Here is a 6,000-nt window from a genome sequence, read left to right as displayed (position 1 = left end):
CCTGTGGTGCTTGGCTTCCAACTTTTACTTGCTAAATTAGAGTCAAGAATGGTATTTAACTGAAACCTTATTTTAGTCCATGAAATTTTCTAATCTTTGATTTCATCAAGCCAGTTAAAAATAGTTGTGGAGTCATTGCCACAATTACAAATCATCTTCTTCTCATACTCATTGTTGATAGCTCCCCATTTCCCCCACCTAACCTCTCCTTGTGCCCTTAATTAATTATTATCCAGTTATTCTCTCTAGATTTACCTCTCCAAGATTTCATATACAGGAAATCGTACAAAACATAAACAAAAAGCAAACAACAACAAAACACAACGACAACACAAGACCGAAAAGCCTCAATCAAAAAGAAAGCAAAAAATAATAAAAATGGAAACAACTTGAAGTTGTTTAATTGAAACAATTTTTAATGGAAGACTTTTATGTTTATTTCTTTAACTGATGGTCACTTATTGCTTTTTGTTTTTCAGAACAAGTTCTCTAGCATAGGAATTGAATTTTCTTGACATCTCTTCGGTGTCTAGACAGTTCTAGGCTTACAGTAGGTGTTCACAAGGTTGTTAGTCCGGCAGACTAGAGAAATAAATCCAGGGAGACTTGTGTGTGTATAAGAAAGAGATTTATATACAAGAGCAATTGAAAATTGAGAAAACACCCCAGTCCAGTCCAGATCAAGTCCAGAAGTCTGATATTAGCCCCATATGTCCAACACCAATCAGTAAATTCTTCTTCAGATTCATGCAACACATGAAATGATGCCACATACAGGAAGATCACAGGCCAATGGGTGGAAAGTCTTGTGGATTCAGTGGCAGTGGAAGCATCTTAGCGCTGGCAGGGGTCACCACATGGCTTCTTCAGTTCCAGGGTTCTAGCATAGCTCCATGTGTCTTCTCAGCCAGAATGTCTCACAGGGAGGGAGGGAGTGTCTCGCCTCCAGTGAGCTCTTTAGTGGCTCCAAATGAAGTCATCAGGCTGTGACCTGATTGACAGGCTAACCCCCACCCCTTCACTCTTAAGTCTCAAATTGACAACAGATCATGTAACTACCACAAGATATCTGCTTAATATTTAATGAAGTGCTTTTAACTTGAGTCTGTCATTTATTCCATGGTATGAATTTACCAAACATTGACAAAGGTTCTGAGACATTTTGATTTTAATAATTTTGGGTGATGTGGAAACAGATGAGGGTCGGGTAGCTGTTTTCTCCAGATCAAACGTTTGAATCCACCAGCTAGCCCAACAGAAAAAGATGTGTCAGTCTGCTTCTGTAAACAGTTCTAGTCTAGGAAACCCTATTGTGGTGGTGGGCCAATTGCACCCTGTCATAAAGAGATGCTGTGATTGAGTTGGAATGGAGTCAACAGCCATGAGCTACCAGTAGATTTTGTCTTAAAAAGTAGCTACATGTCCAGAAAACATTCCTAAATTAGCCATTGTAGGCTGATTTGTGCAGTGGAGTTACTGTCCATCACCCTTTAACCTTCAGATAATTTTCGTGACTGACCCAAAAAAATGCTTACCAATGAACCAACGCCCTGACAGGGACGGAACTGGTAGCAGTCAAGGCTGTGAGTCAAGTGGAGGTGAGAACATGAATGTCTCCTCCCCCCTCCCCCCCCCCCCCCCCCCCGTCAAACTGCCAGAGAGACAAGGAGGAGAGCATGGAAGATAAGCACCTTTGGGGGCCAGGTTTTGAACTACGCAGTAGATCTTCTTTAGGCTTCATTAATGGCAGTGAGGTGGAGGTTGGTGTATGACAACATTGTTATGTAGAGGCCAACTTCTTCTCTAAAATAAATTTTTGTCTTAAGTGATTCTTTATCTCCTACATTGTATAGCTGCACGATGCTTCTCAGATGTGGGCATAGCAGCATGAATGCCGGACTCTCAGAAAAGTAAGGCACACTTGAGATTTTTGTGAAAGCTGACAGGGAAGGGCAACCAGGGTAGGTACGTCATCTTTTTGGTCTTGACCTTGAACATCTAAGTTACCACAGTTTGCAACTATTAAGAACCTGTGGACCAAATAACCCAATATTTTCTCTCTCTCTCCGTCACTCGCACCCTTGCCTCTTGTGAGTTCTATGCCTGAAGCTCAGTTGGGTAACTTTGGTTGTGTCTGACTCTGTTTCCTGTTGGCAACAGGAAATATCTGTGGTATGCAAAACACTTCACAGGAATTGGAAACAGTACACAGAAACAGGCATTTCTCAGAAGGAACACAGTTGTTTTGTTTTCTCATGGCCTTTGAAGGTTTTTAAGAGAGTAAACATATCGTATAACCTTAATCTTTCTCATGATACTAGGGAAGAAAGAACATTTTATTTTCATTTAAAAGTCAAGGACTTAAATTTACATCTCACATGTAGGCATACCAAAAATTAAGTAGATAAACTTAGAATGTTAGCAATCAACATAGCGTTGGAAATTCATGAGGGTGCTCAAATGGATACGCAAATGTTTGCGGAAAAGCTCACAATCACTAGTCCTCTAGGAGATGCAAATCAAACCAGTGATGGTGCTATCACATTACACTAACAAAGATAGGACCTGGGTGACATGGGAGAAGGGGAGGTGGGGGGAAAGGTAGTGGTGTTAACAGACCCAGGGACAAGGGAACAACAAGTGATCCAAATCGGTGGTGAGGAGGGTGTAGGAGGTATGATCAAGGGTAATGTAACCAAGAGGAATTACTGAAACCCAAATGAAGACTCAGCATGATAGTGGGACAAGTGGAGAATCAAAGGTAATAGAGGAAAGAGCTAGGAGGCAAAGGGCATTTATAGAGGTCTAAATATAGCCATGTACATATGTAAATATATATGAGGATAGGGAAATAGATCTATGTGCATATATTTATGGATTTAGTATTAAGGTAGCAGAAGGACATTGGGCCTCCACTCAAGTACTCCCTCAATGCAAAAATACTTTGTTCACAAATTGGTATTCTATGATGCTCATCTTTCCGACACAAATACTGAGGACAAAGCGGGTGCATAAGCCAATGTGGTGAAGAAAGCTGATGGTGCCTGGCTATCAAAAGATATAGTATCTGGGGTCTTAAAAGCTTGAAGGTAAACAAGCGGCCATCTAGCTCAGAAGCAACAAAGCCCACATGGTAGAAGCACACCAGCCTGCGTGGTCACAAGGTGCCAAAGTGATCAGTTATCAGGCATCAAAGAACAAAAAACCATATCATTGTGTGCTCACCTCCCTGATACGATCACTGAAGACAAATGGGTGCATAAGAAAATGTGGTGAAAAAAGCTAATGGTGCCTGGCTATCAAAAGATATAGCATCTGGCATCTTAAAGGTTTGAAGGTATACAAGTGGCCATCTAGCTCAAAGCCCACATGGAAGAAGCACACCAGCCTGTGTGATCACGAGGTGTCGAAGGGATCAGGCATCATCAGAACAAAAAATCATATCATTGTGAATGAGGGGGAATGTGGAGTGGGGACTTAAAGCCCATCTGTAGGCCACTGGACATCCCCTTACAGAAGGGTCGCTGGGAGGAGACGAGCCAGGCAGGGTGCAGTGTAGCATCAATGAAACATACAATTTCCCTCTACTTCTTACATGCTTCCTCCACCACTATTATGATCCCAGTTCTACCTTACAAGTCTGGTTAGACCAGAGAATGTACACTGGTACAGACAGGAACTGGGAATCCAGGGTGGATGATCCCTTCAGGATCAGTGGTAGTAGTGATACAGGGGAGGGTGGGGTGAGGGTGGGATGGAATGGGGGAACCGATTACAAGGATCTACATGTGACTTCCTCCCTGGGGGACGGACAACAGAAAAGTGGGTGAAGAGAGACATCAGACAGTGCAAGATATGAAAAAAATAATAATTTATAAATTATCAAGGGTTCACAAGGGAAGGGGGAGCGGCGAGGGAGGGGAAAAATGAGGAAGTGATGCCGGAAGCGGAGGCTGCGGTGGCACGGCTGGGGTCTCACTGGGGCTTTGGCCCAGAGGAGCTCTACAGCCTGGAGTTGCCCGTCATTGAAAAAAAGGATAGGAAAGCATTTAATCCAACTTATGAAGAAAAGCTAAAACTTGTGGCACTGCATAAGCAGGTTATGGACCCATCTATTGCAGACACTTGTCCTGAGGTTGGAGTTTTTGATGTGCCGGGAAATGACAGGAGGAGAGAATGCACAGTCCTCGGAAACATGTCAACAGAAGATGCCATGGTGCCGTTGGTCAAGCTTCTAAACAGATGTTGTCATCTCTTTTCAACATATGTTGCACCCCACCAAATAGAGAAGGAAGACCAAGGGGGTAAAAAAAAAAAAAGGAGAGGAGGAGGAGGAACGAAGGAGTTGGAAAGAAGAAAGAGGACGTCTGCAAAAGGAGGAAGAGAAGCACTGGGGATAAGAGGAGGAAGGGCTAACGCGGGAGGAAAGGGAGAGGAGGCCAATAGAAGGAGAGTGACTTTGCTGGAACAGCGAAAGCAGCAGAGGAACAGCAGCTTTAAACTCACCGACCGTCGTGCAGTCCCAGCTGTGTGCCGGCAACTACGAGCAGCAGCAAATTCTTGTCCGCCAGTTGCAGGAGCAGCACTATCCGCAGTAAATGCAGCAGCTGAATCAAGTCCAGCTTGCACAGCAAGAGTTTCAGTTGTTACGGAAACAAGAAGCAGCAATAGGCAGGGCATTTTTGCACCATCAACAGTGAATACAACTGTGCCAAGCAGTATACTATCGGGCAATGCACAGGCCCAAACCCTCAAGGACAACTCGGAGAAAGAACTAGAACCTGAACCTGTGGAAGCAGTTTTGGAACCTGGACCACAAGACTCTTTCAGTAATAGTGGCCCCATCCATGTGAACTCTACCCCAAATCAGAGACCTTAAAGCGATGGTTCAGCAGGATGTGGATTCTGTTATTACCGTGGGCCAAGGAGACGTGGTCACTGAGTACAGACCCACGAAGAAGAATCCTGTCTCTTTGGGGCGTGTGCTACAGACAATTATGACTGTGGGTTGTGGTGTACCTTGAATGGACAGACTCTCCAAACCCTGCTTGTCAGCGTGCATGTCAGTGAGTCCGGCGGTGATAATGACGAGCAGGAAGAGAATGTCACTAATAAAGAGAAAACCAAATGGCCACCAAGCCTGTGCTGGATGAGACCGACCGACAGGACTGCCATGAAGAAGTGTCTGCTGGCAGCGCCCTGTATCCAGGGAAAGGAGTCTATCTCCTCAAATCTGATAACTCCTCCTCTTTGTGGAGATCAAACCAGTCTGCTGCAGAGTCCATTATACAAGATAAAGATGCTTCACAAGCTGGAGTCTAGGATTGGGCAGAAGGTGGCATTTGAATAGGAAATTTCCTTTGAGTTTTTGGAAGCATTGGAGGCAGTGTCTATTGATTTTGGTCTGATAGTTTGTGAACTCTCTTGGGGAGCCAAGATGTCTCAGAGACCCTTTAGCATGCATACTTTGGGCATAGAGGGCTCCCCCAGGTTCCCCCAGTGCTTGGACACTGACCAGCAGAGTGTCTGGAGGATGCTGAAGTTACATGAACTCTGTGTTAAATCTCTAAAGTCTCCAAATTTCAACAGCCCAGCACTGGCCTCCCCCTTGGCTGGTGGTTAGTCGCTTGCCACCTCTTCCATGTGTTTTATGAGACCCATAATATATATCTGCCCTCAGGTTTGAGATCTTTATGTTAAATGGGGTACATGAGATACAGCTGGCTTTGACTGAATGAAGGTCAGCATGCGTAACACTTTAAAAACTCAAAGACCTCACTGGTTATAATAGAAAAAAGCGATGATCTCAATTTGATCTTGTTCCGAATGATCCAGATTGTATGTGCTTCAGGTGCAACTGTTTCGTTCAGAGCCCTATATTACAGAGAGCTATGTTCTGAGGTAGACTGAACCTAGAATGTTCAATCCTGTGATAAGTGAACTATCAGGATACATAGGACACCTCTAACATATTTCTAGAGAGCCTTCACACATTTTCCT

The 6,000-nt window shown here is 44.0% G+C and overlaps 1 pseudogene; it reads left to right on the top strand.

Moving 5' to 3' along the window:
* Positions 1-3,937: 3,937 nt before the first annotated feature.
* On the top strand, positions 3,938-5,322 carry LOC142439792 (Golgi resident protein GCP60 pseudogene; annotated as a pseudogene).
* The last annotated feature ends 678 nt before the right edge of the window (positions 5,323-6,000 follow it).

This window comes from Tenrec ecaudatus, chromosome 1, assembly GCF_050624435.1.
Source record: "Tenrec ecaudatus isolate mTenEca1 chromosome 1, mTenEca1.hap1, whole genome shotgun sequence".
NCBI classification, from domain to species: domain Eukaryota; kingdom Metazoa; phylum Chordata; class Mammalia; order Afrosoricida; family Tenrecidae; genus Tenrec; species Tenrec ecaudatus.
This window is presented reverse-complemented; position numbering and strand designations above follow the sequence as displayed.